Source organism: Dipodomys merriami, unplaced genomic scaffold (assembly GCF_024711535.1).
Source record: "Dipodomys merriami isolate MVZ:Mamm:240054 unplaced genomic scaffold, mDipMer1.0.p SCAF_21, whole genome shotgun sequence".
NCBI classification, from domain to species: domain Eukaryota; kingdom Metazoa; phylum Chordata; class Mammalia; order Rodentia; family Heteromyidae; genus Dipodomys; species Dipodomys merriami.
This window is the reverse complement of record NW_027203493.1, coordinates 2,862,030-2,882,743: the sequence shown is the minus strand read 5'-3', so window position 1 is coordinate 2,882,743 and position 20,714 is coordinate 2,862,030. Positions and strand designations below refer to the sequence as shown.

Below are 20,714 nucleotides of genomic sequence, written 5' to 3'. Positions count from 1 at the left end.
GTGGTAGAATGCTTATCTATCATGCATGAAGCCCTGGGTTCAATTCCTCAGCACCACATAAACAGAAAAAGCCAGACGTGGCGCTGTGGCTCAAGTAGTACAGTGTTAGCCTTGAGCAAAGAAGCTCAGGGACAGTGTCCAGGCCCTGAGTTCAAGCCCTAGGACTGGCCAAAAAAAAAAAAAAGTAGACTAGCAGTTAAAGGATTATAACTCCTTTTTTAAATGTCAGGAATGATATTACTTATATCTAATTGGCCATCTCAAATGATACACTATTTTGTTTTCCTCACATTTTATTAATTAGCATCCATGAAGGTTTGCAAAGGTGTTTCATTTTTACATGCTAATATATGCATACAATATATCTTAATTAGACCTAATTTTTCGATCTCTCTTCTTCATCATCCTTCTCCCCCTTCCAAAACAATCCCTAAGAGAGCTTCACTGTTGAATATTCACACATGTACATGAAGTGTTTTATGCTATTCACTCTCTTTCACCCTCTCTATTTGCCCTGGCCCTCCTTCCCATTAGCACCCACATCCTGGAGTGGATGCTTTACATTCCTGCCATTTTTTTAAGTAAAATATTGTTTCAGGGAGTGCTAACAACTCAAAGGAGTTCCACCATGGTATTGCACAGTGCAATGCATGTGCTATATTTTAATCAGATTCATCTCCTTGCTTGTCCTGACTTTCCTCATCCCTCCACCCCTCTCTCCCATGAATTTTCTTTTGCCCTCTTCACTTACAGATGCAAGATATTTCAGTATTGCTCACCCCTGACATTCTTTTCCTCTCCACAAGCTGCCCAATCAGTTCCACAATCACAACTATGTGTAAGGGAGTGTGTGTGTGCCCTGTGTGTGTGTGTGTGTGTGTGTGTGTGTGAGGTGTATGTATATCTGTGCGTGTATGATGCTGTGTGTGTTTATGTACATGCTTGTATTTAGGCCTGGCATGCACGTATGAACTTTGTCTTTTTGACAAAGTTCGCTTACTAGGCTTCACATGATAATCTCCAGTTCTACCCATTTTCCTGCTAAAGACACAATTCATTCTTCTTATGGATGAATTTAAGAATATGAAAATATGGATGTTTAATATTGCTGAAAGAATGTACCTAAGTAGACATGAGGAAATGAAGCAGCCTATGAAAATTAAAGAGTCTAAATGCGAGATATAATTAACACATTTTGGCTTTCACAGTTTTATGTTCATTACCACATAAGGGAGGAGGATAGCTTGTAAAGAGGAGGAAAGGGGGTTTTCTTTTTCCATAATGTTTTATTTATTCCTAAAGCTCAGTACATTGGAAAGATTACTTCTACTTATCCATCACGAACATGATGAAACAATGTTGGTGTCACCTGCCTTTTGGTCATGTAGGTTTTTAAAAATTATTTAAAATTATCCATTTTAGGATTTTAACCACATTTTTCTAGTCTTGCCCAGTGTCATTTTATGTTTAATTTTTTATTGTTGTCTTTAAGTAGTTATACAAAGGGCGTGTCATTGAACAAAGCAGTATATAATACAATGCATCTTGATCTATGTCACACCCTTCAACAATATCGTCCCCCTTGGACTCACCCCATCCTAGACATTTCTTAACTTTGTGGTATACACAGTGAATGCTTGTCTATCTTTAAAGCAAATGTTATGCCATCTCAATCCTTGAATATGAACATTTTTTAGACAAGAAGAAATGAATATTGTTCGCAATTGCAGATTCAGCTGTCACCTGAGCCACGCTGGAGGTAAGTGCACCCAGATTGCTCATTCAGTACTGCTCAGTTGAAGGCAGTCTCTAGTGCAGGGAACAATAAGATAATACTTTTTTAGTCCCCTGTTCTCCCTACCAAAAATCTGAAGACCTGGATGCGGATAAGTAACAGAACACAGCCCCTCTGCAAAATGAGGTTTGCAACAAGAAAAGAAAAGAGCTAAAGCTTTGATTCAAACATTTGAGTAAAGTCTTCCTTTATGTTTTGGGATACTGAACAAATTCATGTCATCAAGAAGAATGTCTCCCATATGTCATGAAGTTTCTGAAAGCAGCATCCTTCATACAATAGAGGGAGAATCCTGAGTGTCCTAGAGCTGAAATCACTGAACGCCTACAGCTAGAATGGTGAAGGTCTGTCACAGGTGGGTAATGCTTGGGACAAGATTTGTCACCACCATTTACAAAAGTGTCACCACACTTTCCTGCACTGTGTGCTTTTTGCTCCTTAGCTCTCTATGCATATGTTAGACCTGGGTGTTTGTATGCTATTGAAAAGACTGGAAGAGAATGCTGTGTGATTTCATGTAATAGAGATTAGCATATACCAGGCCAACTGAACTGAGCCCCAGAGTCATACTATGCCTGGCATGTAGCAGCTGTGGGCAGCAAAGATGCTCCGGTGACCATGTGTACCACTTCCAGGTGCAGGACTTCACTCAAGCTGCGCCTCCCACAGCACCCAGGCCAGCTCCTTCCACAGACTCCCGCACAGGGCAGGAAGCTGACACAAGAGCAAGAGACCTTGGCCACACCTCGCTGCTCCTGGTGCTGTTCAAGAAGCCTGTCCTGGTAATTCCCAAAGGACTGTGATGGAGAACACGTCAGAGGTGACTGGCTTCATTCTTGCGGGCTTAACAGATGCCCTAGAGCTGCAGGTCCCTTTATTTATCATCTTCACCCTCATTTACTTCATCACTCTGGCTGGCAACCTCGGGATGATCGCGCTGATTCTGTTGGATGCTCGCCTCCACACCCCCATGTACTTTTTCCTCAGCAACCTCTCCCTGGTGGACTGTGTGTATGCCTCAGCTGTCACTCCCAAGGTGATGGAAGGGTTTCTCACCAGAGAGAAGATCATCTCCTACAATGCCTGTGCCACCCAGATGTTCTTCTTTGTAGCCTTTGCCATTATTGAATGTTTCCTCCTGGCCTCGATGGCCTTTGACCGCCATGCAGCTGTGTGTAAACCCCTGCACTACAGCAGCACCATGACCAGCGCCGTGTGTGTCCTCTTTGTGACCCTTTCCTACGTCAATGGGCTCTTGCAGTCCTCCACCCACGTGGCCCTCACTTTCCGCCTCTCTTTCTGTCGTTCCAATGTGATCCATCACTTTTTCTGTGACATTCCCTCCCTGCTGGTTCTTTCTTGCTCCGATATCCACACAAATGAGCTTGTGCTCTTTGTGCTGGCGGCATTCAATGTCTTTTTCTCTCTGGCGGTCATCTTGAGCTCTTACCTGCTTATTTTTGTTGCCATCTTGAGGATGCGTTCAGCTGAGGGAAAGAAGAAAGCTATATCCACCTGCGCATCCCACCTCACCACTGTGTCCATCTTCTATGGGACAATCATCTTCATGTACCTGCAGCCAGGCTCCAGTCATTCCATGGACACGGACAAAATTGCTTCTGTGTTCTACACGATGGTCATCCCCATGCTGAACCCCCTGGTCTACAGCCTGAGGAACAAGGAGGTCAAGATTGCATTCAAGAAGGCCGTTGTAAAAGCAAGGTCTTCATTGGGCATAGTCAATGTACTGCAAATGATTTGCTAATCATGACACTTTCTGTTCTATCTTCACTGTCTAAGAACAATTACAGTAATTACAATTTTTTCTTATCCTTAATTTCTGTGTATAGTTCTTTCACATACATTGTCCATTCTCTTCCTGCTTCATAACTATGTCTTACTTAGGAAAGCTTATTATTATTATCATTAATTATTGACAATAGTGAGACTTAAGGCTTGACAGTACTCACAGCCTTTAGATGGCTAGGAAAGTGACTTGAGTCACCCTCCCCCAGCCAATAATCTGGTTAGAAAAAAATTATGTATCTTTTCCCAGAAATGGAATGCTGCTTCAATTTTCAGATTATATTATAGTCAGGAGATGGTGGATTATGCCTTTCATTGGAACTACTCAGAAATCTGACGAGCTGTGATGGCTGAGATTGAATAGCTATACTTTGCAGTCAATACTTTAAGAGACTCTATGTAGTTAATTAGAAAAAAGCTTGACTGGAGTCATGACTCACATGGCAGAGCGCCATCCATGAGCAAAAACCTGAGCAAGAGTGTGGCGCCCTGAGTTCAACCTGCAGTAAAAGTATACACAGAAAAATTATAACTCTAGGTACTGTCAAATACCACACTCCACCTCACTATTGGCATGAAGTGCTTTACAAATAAACCGTGCATGCATAATTATGTCAGAATTCTATTTTATATTTACATTTTATTTTAAATGCTTAGATTTCAAAATCATGGTATGATTCTTGTTCGCAGTGTGAGCCCCTGTGCTCAGGCAATAGTGCTTTTAACAGTTATTGCCAAAATGTGGGGATCCCAGTATCTCTTTCAAGATAATCTTTTTTATGTTTGTGGTGAAATGCAGAAATCCAGAGAATGATCCCTATCATCCATATCTTGGATCTCATGGTTGAAAAAGTTCCAGTAGTGAATTTGAGAAATAACACATGGCATATAATGTAAATGTATTTAGTTCCTCAATTTCAGCGATCAGGAAAAGTTTAGTAACTGCAGCATGATGGCACATTGCCTATAATTCCAAGACTCAGCACTCAGGAGACTGACCTAGAATTGGCTGTGTGAGGCAAGCCTGGGCTGTGGTGTGAGAATCTGTCTCAAAAACAAAACAAAACAAACAACACCTGAAAAAAACGTAGGCAGAGTTCAGTGAACAAGAACTCATGACAAACTGTATGCTACCTGTTCCTCAAAAATAAAACCAAAAAGTGAAGAAAGTTCAGTGAAGATGAACTCCTGAAAAATTATATCCCATCTGTGCCTTAAAAACCAAACCAAGAAGTAGAGAGAGTTCAGTGAACAAGAACTCAAGAAAAATTATATTTTATCTGTTCTTTACCTTCTAGATGGCAGTTTAGTCAGTCTAATATTTATGTAGGAGAGCAGAATCTCCTGAAAATGATTCTGTAATTTTTAAATAACTAAATAGAAAGAATTTTTTTAATTCAAACAAAAAGAACTCATTCTACCCTTGTTTCTAACCCCAACCGTAATGAGACAGCTAGATTCTTTGCATAAAGCATAAGTAAGTAGATCATCAAGATGCTAAGGTATCATCACTCTGATCATTCCCTTTGTGCTTCTAAATCACAAAATGAAATAGCTGGTAGTTCAATGACTCAGGGGAATTGCTCAGTGTTGGTGGAATTTGTGTGCCTAGGCTATTCCTCCTGTATTGTATATCCTGTGCTTTCTTAGTACCAGCCTGGATTATGTGCTTATTGCCACTGGGAATTCCTCATTGTGATATACATAAAAAAAAACTTGCCTTCAAACACCCAGGTACTGTTTCCTGAGAAACCTCTCCCAGGTAGAAATAGGGTATATTGTAATGGTAATGCACCATAGGCTGGCCAGGAGTCCAAGTAAATCAACACAATCATCCCTATGAATTAAGTCAGAATGGTGATGTAGGAGAGGTACAAGGAATGTAGACCACAGATCAGGATCATTGGTTAAACCCAAGGGGATGAACTATAGTACTTCTGCCCTGTTCTCCATAATTGTCATGTAAAAATCAGTGGCAATGAAAATAAACAACGAAAATAAGAAACAGAATGACAAGCAAATTGAATTGAAATTGGGAGGTATAAGTATAATATGCATTCTATTAAATGCATGTTACTGCATTTGATGTTCTTCAGAAAAAGCCCTGGATTTAGAATCATTTGAGTACAATAGGAATATGCAGCATTACCGATTATCTAAACTGAGTAAAATGCATCATATTAGCAGTTTTAAAAATTCACTCACTTAGATGCTGAGATGTAGACAGTTTAACAACTTGATACAAAATCACTCGTGTGGATGAAATAATATGCCAAATAATTTCCTCTAACCTCAGTAAAAACCAGCTAGATGCTTCTATTCAGCTACTACTGTACACAGTTGTTTTAGGTTTTTTTTTTGGGGGGGGGAGGGTCCGGTCATGGGGCCTGAACTCTGGGCCTGGGCGCTGTCCCTCAGCTCTTCAGCTCAAGGCTAGCAGTCTACCACTTGAGCCACAGTGCCACTTCTGGCTTTTTTTCTTTTTGTTTATGTGGTGCTGAGGAATTGAACCCAGGGCCTCATGCATGCAAGGCAAGCGCTCTACCACTGAGCCACCTTCCCAGCCAGTGTACACGGTTTTAAAGTACATTTTCTATATGCTGTCCATAGCATTAAGAATGTGATTGCTGAGTACATTAGTTTTTTTTTTTTTTTTGTCTGTCGTGGGGCTTGAACTCTGGGCCTGGGCGCTGTCCCTCAGCTCTTCAGCTCAAGGCAAGCGCTCTACCACTTGAGCTACAGCGCCACTTCCGGTTTTCTGGTGGTTTATTGGAGATAGGAGTCTCACGGTCTCTCCTGCCCGGGCTGGCTTTGAACCGAGATCCTCAGATCTCAGCCTCCTGAGTAGCTAGGATTACAGGCGTGAGCCACCAGCGCCCGGCTGAGTACATTATTATAAACTACGAAGCACAAGAATTTCAGAATTTCATAAACTATGACTCACAAGAATTTCAGCAATTTATTCATATTTGCACAAATATTATTTGGAAATTCCTGTTTTCAACCTCTTTTAACAGTTAAACCATTCTGATAGGTTACTTTAAACATCTGAAGTGAAATTAAGAGATGGGCAAAATTGCAGATTAAAAGTGCCTACTAGCTGGGTGCTGGTGGCTCATGCCTGTAATCCTAGCTACTTAGGAGGCTGAGATCTAAGGCTCCCCGTTCAAAGCCAGTCTAGGCAGGAAAGTCCGTGAGACTGGTGTTATGGCTCAAGTGGTAGAGCACTAGCCTTGAGGTGAAGACCTGAGGGATAGTGCCCAGGCCCAGAGTTCAGCCCCATGACTGACAAAAAAGTGCCTACTATTTGTGTGTGTGTGTGTGTGTGTGTGTGTGTGTGTGTGTGTGTGTGTGTGTGTGTGTGTGTGAATGAGAAGAGTTAGGTGACACAGGAAAGACTATATTGTGAAGGGAGAAAGATCTCAGAAGTCATGAAAAAGGTAGCAGAACAGCAAAAATCATAGAGAAATAAAGGCAACAGAGAAAAATTGCAAATAGCTCCATGTCCCATCTCAGGCTTCCCAGGGTGGAGAGAGGAGCCAGTGTTCAATTCACAAGGTAGACCAGATGCCCCAGGTGACAGGCTGACAAATATTGTTCCACAATTATACTATATTTCAAGTAAGCCTTAACCCAGTGTGGTTATTTGTTGTGACAGCTGAGTGCATCTGTGTGATACAGCCCAGCCTTGGTATAGAAATACATACTACAAAATTCCCTGTATTCAACAGTGGTTACTGGAACACAAGAAGGAAACTTCTATAGGAAAGGAATCCAAGAATCTTGTACAAGAGGTTGCAGCAGTTTTAGTTGATATGCGTTTACTTGATATTTCACTAAAACATCAAGTTTTTTTAAAACTATGTCTAACCAATGATATATAATTCCTAATATATGAACACACATGTGTGTGTTAGGATATATATAGATAGATAGATAGAGATATGGATATATATATATATATATATTCTAGAAATGCAAAGTTCAATGAACCAAATTGAAAAAGAAAATACTTCAATGAAAAGTTTCTCCAGTATACTGAATCAAACTGAAAAAAAGAATATCAGGGTCTGAAGACAATACATGTACTTGAACACGCAGATGAAGATAAAGAAGTAAAAACTAACATAATATAAATACAAAATGCAAGACGTTTTGGATCACTGAAAAACAAAACACATGAATGATGAATATAGATGGAGAAGAGAAACAAGCTAAAAATCAGAAAACATTCTATAAAAAAACTGCAGAAAACTTTCCAAATCTTGAGAAAGACATCATATTCTAGGTATATAAGATTTTTAGGACTTCAACCAGACAAAGATTCCAAAAGAATCTCCCATAACATAGGAAAGTTTTAGGCATACAGAGAAAAGAGACTATATTGGAAGCTTCAAGAAAGAAGTGTTAAATTGTACAGATAAACCCATAACAGTAGATTTTTCAACAGAAACTTTAAAAGAGAGAGAGGTAAGGAATAATGCATTCATAGCTCAGATAGAATAGCAGCCAACGCAGATTACTGTATGTAGGAAGGTTGGAGAAGTACAACTTTCCGGGGAGGACACAACAATGGTAGTTCCTGGTAAAAAGGACATTTACAGCAATTTATATGCCTTCACTAAAAAAGTCAGAGAAATCTCAAATAAAAAACATAAAGATGAATTGTAAGCTCTTAAAAACAAAAGACCATCAACTCCAAGAGTATTAAATATATTTCATTTCTATCAGGGCAGACATAAACAAAGTAGAAACAGAAGAATACCAATAGTCAATGAAAACAAACACTGGTTCTTTGAAAAGATAAGTAAGATTGACAAATACTTATACTAATTAACCAGAAGAAAGAGGGAGAGGAGACAGACTAATAACTTTAGAGATGAGAGTGGATATCACAAAACATACCAATAAAATTCAGAGGATCATTAGGAAATACTTTGAAACATATTTTATGCAAACTTTTATAAATTTCAAGATGGAAATCTTTCATGTCCTGATGAATTAGCTACCATATATTTTTATTATATTTTGTTATCTACTATATGCTATCTTACTATATATATTTACATACAGTTGCTTTTTTGATTGCTATTTCAGATAATATGGTGCAAATAGGGTGTGCATAAACATACAAAAGCTGAATTATTGTGGTTGGGTCTGCTGTGATTATGAAAGCCAAGAAGATTCACGATGTGTTGTCTGCATGTGAGACACCTGGGAAAGTGGATGATTTTTTTTTATTGTGAAAATACTGTACAGAGGGGTTACAATTACATGGGCAAGATAATGAGTACATTTCTTATCAAGCATTGTAGCCTCCTCCTTTGTTTCCCCTTCCCATTCCTTCCCATCCTCCCCCCCCCCCGCCCTCCCACCCAATCCTCCCTGCTCGCCCCCCCACCAAAGTTGTAAAGTTCGTTTTTGACATAATGACTTGTACATCTCATTGTTGCAATGGATCCACCTGTATCCCTATTTAAACAATTTGTTTTTCCCCTTCCCCTCCACAAATTATACCAACATCAAATACAGTGAAAGCACGGGTTATACTGTGGGGGAGGGACATACAAAGCAACAAAGAAATAATCTTATAAATGTGTTAGAAACAATCGCATGAAAGAAAAAAAACATTAAAATACATATCTTAGGGTTCATTTCCCTAACATCACCTTATCTGACCTTTTCTGCTTGACTCAGACTATACTAGATATTGCAAATAAGGGAAACCATGGGACCTATGTTTCTTTGGGCCTGGCTTACTTCATTTAATAAAATTTTTTCCAAGGGAAGGTGGATGATTTAATTCAATTCATTAGCAAAGATTTGGCAATTAGGAGTGAAATATACCTATGCTTATCTTGGTGACCCAGGGCCCGATAGGAAGCAGTTGTAACTTCTGACAGAGTTCAATTAGAAGTGGATGTATCACTTTAAAAAGAGAATTCAAAATGTACCCTTTCTCCCATTCAAGTGAGCATCAGTGGATCGGCTGATTGATACCCACATTAGTGAGGGAGGACCTTCTTTGAATTCTGCCAAGCGAAATGAACCCCAAGATAGGGACACAACTGGTTATTTTTCTTCCTTGCTATTGTTTCTAACATATTTATAAGGTACCATGTGATTTTTTTTGTTACTTTGTATATTCCTCTCCCATAGTATAACCCCTGTTTTCACTGTATTTGATGTTGGTATAATTTGGGGAGGGGAAGGAAAAAAACAAATTGTTTAAATAGGGTACATATTTACCCTTGCAACAATGAGATGTATACGATGCTATGTCAAAAAAACAAACTTCACAATTTAGGTGTGTGTGGGGAGGTGTAGCCAAGAAGGTGGGAGGGAAGGGATGGGAGGGGAAAATCCAAGGAGGAGGCAACAATACTTGATAAGAAATGTACTCATTACTTGGATCATGTAACTGTAACTCCTTTGTACAACAAAAAAAATTAAAAATAAATAAAATAAAATAAAACTTTTCTTAGACACATCTTCACAGACACTTATGTAATATGTTGCCATTTATCTGGGATCCTTAATCTACTCTGACACATAAAGGTAATAACTTGGTCACCCAAAATACCAATTTTTAGATGCTCCTTTATTTTCCTGATTCATTTTTATTTTTGCACTTACATGTGATAGAAAGATCATATGGAAAATGATTGAATGCATTGATATAGTTAATATTTTTTACTTGTGAAAATAGCGTGCAGAGGGGTTACAATTACATGGGCAAGATAATGAGTACATTTCTTATCAAGCATTGTTGCCTCCTCCTTTGTTTCCCCTTCCCATCCCTTCCCATACCTCCCCACCCCGGCTACCTGATTCTCTTCCCCTTCTCCCCCCCCACCAAAGTTGTAAAGTTCGTTTTTCAACATAACGACTTGTACATCTCATTGTTGCAATGGGTCCACCTGTATTCCTATTTAAACGATTTGTTTTTTTCCCTTCTCCTCCACAAATTATACCAACATCAAATACAGTGAAATCTGGGGTTATACCGTGGGGGAAGGACATACAAAGCAACAAAGAAATCATCTTATAAATATGTTAGAAACAATAGCATGAAAGAAAAAGAATTTGAATACTTATCTTGGGGTTCATTTCCCTAACATCAACTTATCTGACCTTTTCTGTTTGACTCATACGTATACTAGATATTGCAAATAAGGGAAACCATGGGACCTATGTTTCTTTGGGCCTGGCTTATTTCACTTAATATAATTTTTCCCAAATCTTTCCATTTCCTAACAAATGGGGCAATGTCATTCTTTCTGATGGAGGCATAGAATTCCATATATACCACATTTTCTTGATCCATTCATCTACTGAGGGGCATCTGGGTTGGTTCCATATCTTAGCTATGGTAAATAATGCTGCAATAAATATAGTTGTGCTGGTAGCTTTAGTGTGGTCTTGTTTGTGATCATTTGGGTAAATGCCCAAAAGTGGGATTGCTGGGTCATAGGGGAGCTCTATGTGGAGTCTTTTGAGGAACCTCCATACTAATTTCCAAAGTGGTTGAACAAGTTTACACTCTCACCAACAATGAAGTAAGGTTCCCTTCTGTCCAGCATCTGTTCTTATTAGAGTTATTGATTATAGCCATTCTAACTGGGGTGAGGTGTTATCTCAATGTTGTTTTGATTTGCATTTCTTTTATGGCTAGGGAGGTTGAGCATTTCTTCATGTGTCTACTGGCCATCCTTCTTTCCTCTTCAGAGAAGTTTCTCTTTAAGTCTTTAGCCCACTTATTTATTGGGCAGTTGTTTCTTTGAAGATTTGTTGTTGGGGGATTTAATTTTTTGAGTTCCAGGTATATTTTAGATATGAAACCCTTGTCTGTTGTATGGCTAGTGAAGATCTTCTCCAATCCGTGGGCTTTCTATTGTATTTTTACAAGTTTCCCCACTTTATAGTCTTATTCAGGTATTATGTTTCTGGAAAAAAAATCTTACTCTTTTTTTCAGACTATTGCAGAAGTAAAAGTATCCCATGAGCATTTTGAATTCAATGTTTGTTTTAAAACAATCTCACTAAAAGGAGAAGATCTGGATTTTGTGCATCCTAAGACGTTACAGTAGTACCTTAAAGATCATTTTGACTTGAAAACCATTTTTGTAAAAGCATTCTTGACCTCCTTGTTCCTCAGGCTATAGACTATAGGGTTCAGCATGGGGATGATCATAGTATAAAAGGCAGAAGCAATTTTGTCAGTGTCCATGGAATGACTGGAGCTGGGCTGTAAATACGTGAACATAACAGTGCCATAGAAAATGGAGACCGCAGTGAAGTGGGAGGAGCAGGTAGATTAAGGCCTTACGAAGTTCCATGGCTGAGTGCACTTTTAAGATAATGATGAAAATGGTTAGGTATGAAATCAAAATTATTAGGAGGGAGAAAAAGATATTGAAGCTGGCTACACAAATAAGAACCAGTTCAATAATACGTCCACCAGAGCAAGAGAGAACCATCACTGCTAGAACATCAGGGAAAAAATGATGGACCAGGTTTGATTTACAAAAGGAGAGACTGAAGGTGTTCCTTGTATAGATTGAAGCATTCAAAAAAACCACAGAAATAGGAACCAATGATGAGAAATGCACACACACTTGTTGTCACGGTAGTGGTGTAATAGAGAGGCTTACACACTGCTATATAGCGATCGTTGGCCATGGAGGATGAGAGGTAATTTTCCACATTAGCAAAGGTTGCAGAAAAGAACATTGGAGCAGCACAAGCATTGTAAGGCATGACTTTGTCTCCTTTGATGAGCCCAGCCATGACCTTTGTAGTGACAGATGAAGCGCAACAAAAGTCCACCAGAGAAAGATTACCAAGGAAGAAGTATATGGGGGTGTGGAGACGAGAGTCCAAGGGAATCAGGAGGATCATCCCCAGTTTTCCAACCACCGTTTTTGTGTAGATGAGGAAGAAGGTGATAAAGAAGGGAACCTGTAGATGTGGGTCACTGGTCAGTCCTAGCAGGATGAACTGAGTTACTTCCGTCTTGTTCTCCGTTGATGTTATCTGAAGATTTCTCAGTGCACTACAAGTATGGGGGAGGGGAAGGTGTTAATGAAAAGGTAGAATTGACTTTTGAAAGTATATGAACAATTTGTCTTTGGAGATTTTTTTTTCTGGCAGAAGTGTTGGCTTGATAATACAGTCCTGTGCATGCATGATAAATGGGGATAAATACTGTTAAATCTGCATCATGGATCATAGACTTAATTTATAATTTCATAACTTGGTAAAATGATTTGTATGGTTGCTTCTCTCTGCCAATTACCTTCTCCTGAGCTCAGAAAAAGGTGACACTTCCATGTTGCTTGGCTGTCAAGAACTCCTATAGGTATACTGTTTTCTCTCAACAGTATTATGGGCATGATTGGTGATCACATTAATGTAAATTACAAAGCTGAGAAGATAGAATAATTTACTCATATTTGTGTGATATAAATTATTCTTCTGTGTTTTGGACTTATGATAAATGGCTCCTAAACCTAATGGTCGAAAATAAATTCGAATAAAATTGAATTTAACCCAATTTTCAAGAATGATGTCTGTTTATGTTCAGTCTCTTTCTTTGAGATATCACCATGGACTGGATGACTGAGAATTTCACCTCATTTTCAATCTGTTTGCCTTTCCTTAGAGGTAAAGAAAAATCAGGCAAAGAAAATATTCAGACAGCTAAATAACTTTTCTTTGAAACACTAGAAGATTGATCCTAAATAAAAAAACAAGTTTGGGTTGCATTTTAGCCTCTTCTGCAAAACTCCATGCACATGGACACATGCATATGTGTTCACATTGTGTTTCTTATTAATGTAAACTTGAGGTCGAAGAAGGTTTAGTCTAATGTTAAAGTAGGATAACTATCTATAAGTGATGGGGATGGAGAGATGACCATTGTGTTATGGATATGCACAATCTGCAGCTACAAATTCTAAGTGAGGACCTACCTTGGGGATAGGTAGTTTTCTGGTCATGATGTGTCTCACATCAACCATTTCTCACTCAACTCAACCACGGGTCATTATTCCTAATATACCTTCCATGCTCATCATACAGCTACCTACAACATGAAAGCAACAATAAAACCTATGTTGAGGATATAAATAAGATAGTGCATAAAAAGATGCAAAATTCTGAGTTCAGTGCCAGGTATTAGGTTATTATTAAGAAGGAATTCAGTGGACTTAATATTTGTTTGACTTAAATTCATGTGCACATGGTGGCTCACACCTGAAATCCTAGCTACTCGGGAGTCTGAGATCTGAGGATTGCAGTTTAAAGCCAGTCCAGGTAGGAAAGTCCATGAGACTCTTATCTCCAATTAAGCACCAGAAAACCAGAAGTGGAGCTGTGATAGAGCACTATCCTTGAACAAAAGAGCTCAGTGACATAGCCCAGGCCATGAGTTCAAGCTTCACAACAACAACAAGAAAATGTTCTTATATAGATAATTATAAGTATTTAAATTTTATTTTGGGGAGTTGGGAAGGTGGCTCAGTGGTAGAGTGCTTGCTTTGCATGCATGAGGCCCTGAGTTTGATTCCTCAGTATCACATAAGCAGAAAAAGCCAGAAGTGGTGCTGTGGCTCAAGTGGTAGGGCGCTAGCCTTGAGCTGAAGAGCTGAGGGACAGTGCCCAGGCCCAGAGTTCAGGCCCTAGGACTGGCAAAAATAAAATAAAATAAAATAAAATTTATTTTTGGCTTTGAAACATTGAAGAATATTCATCCTAAAGTAGTTACTATTCCCTATTATTTTCTCCTAAGCCTTGGAACCTTCAGTTTATGACCTTCCCTGTAGATATTATGGCTGCCAATCTAAACACATGAGGTTACTTTTAGCATATACTATGTTCAATAGCCAATGATAAGGATTTATGTGAATGGTGTGATCATATGTAAGAGATAATACTATTAGTATTACTTTACCAATAAAAAACAAAGCATTTTGAGAAGCTATATAATACTCTGAAGTTATGCAGGTGGCATGAGAAAAATTTAATATATATATATATACATACATAAATACACACATACATACCCATGCACATATGTATCTATACTCACACACACACACTTCTATAAGAAGACAGCATAGTAGAACTCATCATAACTGTTTGATAAAGGCTGGAGCAGGAAGAGGAATAAAAATATATGAGATACAGATGGACCCATTGCAGCAATGAGATGTACAAGTCATTATGTCGAAAACGAACTTTACAACGTTGGTGGGAGGGGAGGAGGATTGGGTGGAGGGGAGCGGGGTGGGGGAGGATGGGAAGGGATCGGAAGGAGAAACAAAGGAGGAGGCTACAATGCTTGATAAGAAATGTACTCATTATCTTGCCCATGTAATTGTAACCCCTCTGTACAGTATTTTCACAATAAAAAATACATAAAGAAGGGAGTAAACTCACTTGAAGAATACTGTATGCATGCATGAAATTACTGCAATAAAACCTCATGTTGCATTGTTATGTTAAAAATAACTGAATAAATAGATGAAGAAAAATAGGCAATGCCAAAAAAGAGAGTTAGTTGAAGCCACCCTCTAACAATAAACCTGAGAAATTTTTGGAAGGGTTGGAAGGCAATTTAGAGAATGTTCATTCATCCTGGTACATTTTTTTAAAGTTTGAGCAGATATTATGTCTCTCTTATGAGTTTTGTTTGCCAGTGTTTTTGAACGTTCCATATACTTAAATATATAGTTACTATTTAAAAATTGGTAATCAATTAAAGTACCACTCTCCAATCCTATTTATATTTGGGGAACAAAGCCACAGCAACTGTGAATCATTGAAGTTCCTATGACTAACTTTCAATATTTATACTTCCGATATAGCTCACCATTAGAGCTTTAATTTATAAATAACTTATAATGGTTATATGTATCCACTTCTTTTGCATGAGTTTCACTTCTTACTAAGGTGTTTATTAAATATAGAAGTTTACCAGGTGTATGGTAGAAGAGGAATGGTCAAATCCAGAATCGTCAGTCTGAAATTGGGAAGTCAGTCATGGAAGTTTCTGTAAATTCTAGTAGAATTGCATCTTCTCAGCAGTAGTGACAAAACCCTAATCTGTAAGAAAAGGAAAAGAGAGGAAAAAATATGATCTAAGATCATCTTTTGAATTTAACATAAATGATTTCTCTGCTCTTTTGAGAATTACTTACCTTATTTTCATAAGAAACATAAATGTATTTCTCTCACAAAAAATTCATAAAAATCTGCCTATTAATGCCAAATAAGAAAAAAATCTACAAAGTATCTTGTCAGGAGTTTATCATTTAGAAATCAAGGAGTGTGGTTGTCTTTTCATGTTTTCTGTAACCCTGGTCAAAGGCACATAGCAAACCTCAGGTCTGTTTGTACTCAAGTGATTATCATTAAGATTATAAACTACATCCAATGCTAAATGGGAAGAATAGTGATCCTCCTAAAATGACTTCATTTGCTTCGTATTGGGATTTCAAGGTTAATATGTGGAGATCTGGAGAGAATTATAGAGACTTGGAGAGCTCTGGAGATTTCCCTCATGAGACTACATAAATCTCCCTCTGTTTTTCTAGGGAAGAAGCAATTATTCTGTCTGTAGGGATTGGGCTGGTTACAAACTTTTAATGGTTAAATTTATTTTAACATATATAATAAAAGGTATATATTGATGAGAACCATTAGTTATTGTCATATGGATATTTATTATTGAATGTTCAAGTTAGTTTAACTTCCTGTGCAGTGCTATTTCTTTGAAACGTTACAATTCTGGTCTAGATTTTGGGGAACTAGAGTATATCTTTGTCTTCTACTACTGTTATCACATCATACTTTGCAACAATACACCTGACATGAATGTGATCATTTCACAATTGCCTTTCTAGTTTATATATTTCAATTAAAGTAATGATCTACTTTTCCCCTGTTTTCACAAATGACAGGGTTTGATCCTTATTTCTTGATGAACAGTATTTCATGTTCTGTATGTACCACATCTTCTTTATCCCCAATCAGTGGATAGACAGGTGGGTGGTGCCACTTCTTAGCTTGTGTGAGCAGCACTGAAAGGAACAAGGAGTAGAGATACCAAGGAGATATTTGCATCTGCTTCCATGGTTTTCCAGTATGAGTGTCTTTTAGTCTACCTCTTGCCTGTTTTCTCTGGCAAAGGTTTCCAGAACTATGTTAAATAAAGTTTATATCTACCATTTGATATGTTAGTCACTGTTGCCTTGTTATAAATGCTCTTAGTGTGTTGAATTGCATTCATTTGTACCTAAATTTTTCAGCATTGTCTGTTGTGGAGGAATGTTACTATTTCCTTCAATGCATTTTTGCATCTATGAATATGATCATATTGTTATCTTCTTTGTGTACTCTCATTTTATTGTGTGTGTTGAGTGATTCTGCCACAGGTGGATAAATCCCACTTAGTTGTGGTGCAAAATCTTACATGTCCCTGAATTTTTGTCCATAATTTTTGAGGAAATTTGGACTGATACTTATCAAAGATATTAACAGGTGGCCCTCATTTTATATTGCCTCTTATTCTAAGAAAAATGTTCTCGGATAAACTTCTAAAATGTGCTTGAAAAATATCTCTTCATGGGGCTGGGAAGGTGGCTCAGTGGTAGAGCCCTTGCCTTGCATGCCTGAGGCCCTGGGTTCGATTCCTCAGCACCACATAAGCAAAATGAAAAAAGCCGGAAGTGGCGCTGTGGCTCAAGTTGTAGAGCGCTAGCCTTGAGCTGAAGTGCTGAGGGACAGTGCACAGGCCCAGAGTTCAGGCCCCACGACCGGACCCAAAAAAAAAATTTTTTTTTCTTCATTACTTAATGCTGGAGAATATCTGATTTAATACAAAGCCTGCAACTCATTTGGTCAATAAATCTGAGAGCTTTTTCCAAACAAAAATTCAACAAATCTAGGCACAGAAAAGGTTTTTTATAAATATCCAAATGGTAGAAAAAAGATTCCCTAGGTCTTAAGAGAAAATTGTCTGAATCCTTCTGAAAAGTTTGTTAAACTCTAGAGTGAAGGCATCTGGCCTGTGGGTTTTCCTTGACAGAATATTTTGTTCACAGATTCAAATTTGTTAGTTTTTAAGTGTTTAAGATTTTCTATTTCCTTCCCAATTCAATCATGCTCAGAGTACTTGTGCATAGATGTGCCCATTGTTTATAAGTGTTCAGATGTTTGCATAGATTGTTCACAATGCATTTTCATGATATTTTGTATTTCTGTAAGTCAATTCTCAAATTCATCTCTGATTTTTGCTTAAATGATATTTTGTGGGTTTTTGCATTAATTTTACCTATTTTGTATTTTATTTGAAGCTCTCTTTTTTTAGTTATTCAGCCCAATTATTTCCTTGTCTCATCATTTTGAACTCTTTTTTAGTTTTCAGTCTATTTTTCACTTATTTTTGTTTTGATATCAAGTTCCCTCTACTTCTTTTCTTTTGGTTTGTTCTTATATGTCTACATTCTTGAGATGAATAGATTAGTGTTTTTATATATGAGATGTCTCTGCTGTCTGAGATATATGTCTTTATATGTCTGAGATATCTCTGTCTAACGTGCATTATATCCTCCTTAGAGTCTCATGTATTAATAGCTGGAGCCAAATGATGATATGCTATGTTAGGAGGAGATAGAAACTTCAGGAGCTGGGCTGATCTGGATGAAAATGGAAAATTGAGTTGTATCAATTGGGGCCTATACCTGGCAATTCATGTAGTCCTACTCTTCTTCCCATCTGCCATTAGTGACCTGCTTTGCTCTACTCCATGGTCTGTGAGCTATGATCTTTAGCCCCAGCTCAGAGCCTACTAACCATGGGCAATAAGCTCTTAACACAAGAGCTGAAACAAATTTTTCCATTTATTAAATTGTTCGCTTCATGTAAGTTTTCATTTGAGAACAGAATTGCTAACCCAGAAGCCAATTTTGAAGTTTCTCCTATTGTATTCCAGATAGTTAATCTCCTACTGGAGTAAAATTTGGAGCGAGATATCTTAGGTATGTAAGCAATGTAGAAAAAAGCCTTCGTTGATGCCAGGAAAGCATTCACAGGGAGGAGACACATTCCTCATGCAGGCGATGTGGGAAAGACTTTTGTTGTCCTGACTCCTTCCAAATGAAAGAACTCAACTGCAGAGAAACTGTTCTTTTAATTATTAATAAGTTTTTTTATTGTGAAAATACCGAACAGAGGGGTTATGTAATGAGTACATTTCTTATCAAGCATTGTTGCTTCTTCCTTTGTTTCCCCTTCCCATCCCTGCCCTCACATCTCCTCCCACCCCACCATCCCCCCACCCCTACCCCCAGCCAAAGTTGTAAAATTTGTTTTTCAACATAATGTCTTGTACATCTCATTGTTGCAATGAGTCCACCTGTATCCCTATTTAAACAATTTCACATGAAACAATTTGTTTCCCTTCCCCTCCACAAATTATACCAACATCAAATACAGTGAAAACAGGGGTTACCACAGAGAAACTGTTATGTGGACAAGTTTTAAGTTTTCTAGACATCAAAGGTAGTAACACATAGTAGAATAGAATTGTCTCTTTCTCTCTCTCTCTGTCTATATATACAGATAGATAGATAGATAGATAGATAGATAGATAGATAGATAGATAGATAGATAGACAGACAATAGACACATATAATATACATAACATCTATACCTATATATTCAAGGAGGATACATAATTCATGTGATATTATATAATATTTTGCTAACTAAGAGTCCAACACTAGTAAGGAAGGAATGTAAACATCTCCTATGAATTTTATATATTAATAGCTCAATAAAATAATCTTTTTGAACATTTGTTACTAAATTTTATCCAGTAAATATATATATATATATGTGTATATATATACACATACACACATATGGCTATGTAAATAGAACCATATAAAATGAGGTTAATGAAATGAACTCCAAGATATGGATGCAAGAGGGTTTTGTATTTGTATTTGTTGTTGTTTTTAATGTACTGTGTGAAGTTATTTCTTTTTCCTTTCTTTTTTTCCTGTTGGTGTATTCCTTGTTGTCACTGTTTTTTTTTTAATTTTGGTTCTGTGTACTGCATACACATTTATCTGATTTGGAGAAGGGAAGGGGAATAACAAAACGATGAAACAAAGGGCAAAGTTTGAACCAATGCAACAGCAATACTCACAAAACTCTATGTTGGAAATGAACTTTACAACTTGGGGGAGAGGAAGTTATGGTGGGGTGGGGAAAGTGGGAGAAAACCGAGCGAAGGGGTAACAATGTTCAACAAGAAATGTACACACTACCTCACATATGTAACTGTGAACACTCTGTATATCACCTTTACAATACACAAATATAAGCTGATATGAGGCTATTTGTTAAATGTCTGAAGCTGAGAGGTGACATCATGCACTTATAGAAGATAAAGAAGGAAGACAGTTAGGGCTGTAATTCATTCAGAGCTCCATAGTGTGAGAATAGAGGTTTTGTTGTGATGGGTGAGCCTAGGAACATTGGATGATGACCAATGATTAGGAAAACCATTTGTTTCTAAGGCCACTGACAAATGGTAGTCTCTCAGTATTTTTGCACTAAATGAATATGGGGGAAAAAAAACCACCCCCACAATGCCACAATTTCTCCCAGCAAATTTTCCACACTCACTTGCATTTGCCTTCCCTGGACACCTGCATGCATTTCAGACGCATGGGCTTTCTTTCCTTATTTATTACCATACATTAGTTATACAAAGGGTGAGATTTCATTGTGACATTTACAGGTCTGTATCCAGTGTATTCTAATCAATCCCCTCCTCTATGACCTCCTTTACCTCACCTTTGTAATATAATTCAAGATGTTTCAGTGACCTGTTTTTCTACTGTAGCCAAACTATTTTGACAACATCCATCCAATTTCTACCTCGTTCTGAGCTCTCCTTCTGTACCGATCTCACATATTTGTATTGACCTGCTGTAGAAAAATGCATGGAAGTGATCAAATATACCACTATCATTAATAAAATTTAGGAGAAAGCTAACCTAAAGAGATCATACATATTCTCACTCAAGTGTTATGT

At 37.8% G+C, this 20,714-nt stretch overlaps 2 pseudogenes; one reads left to right on the top strand and one right to left on the bottom strand.

Annotated features, from left to right (window-relative positions):
• The first annotated feature begins 2,597 nt into the window (after positions 1–2,597).
• On the top strand, positions 2,598–11,197 carry LOC138833546 (olfactory receptor 5B12-like; annotated as a pseudogene).
• Positions 11,198–11,702: 505 nt separating this feature from the next.
• LOC138834122 (olfactory receptor 5B3-like) lies at positions 11,703–12,934 on the bottom strand (annotated as a pseudogene).
• Positions 12,935–20,714: the final 7,780 nt, after the last annotated feature.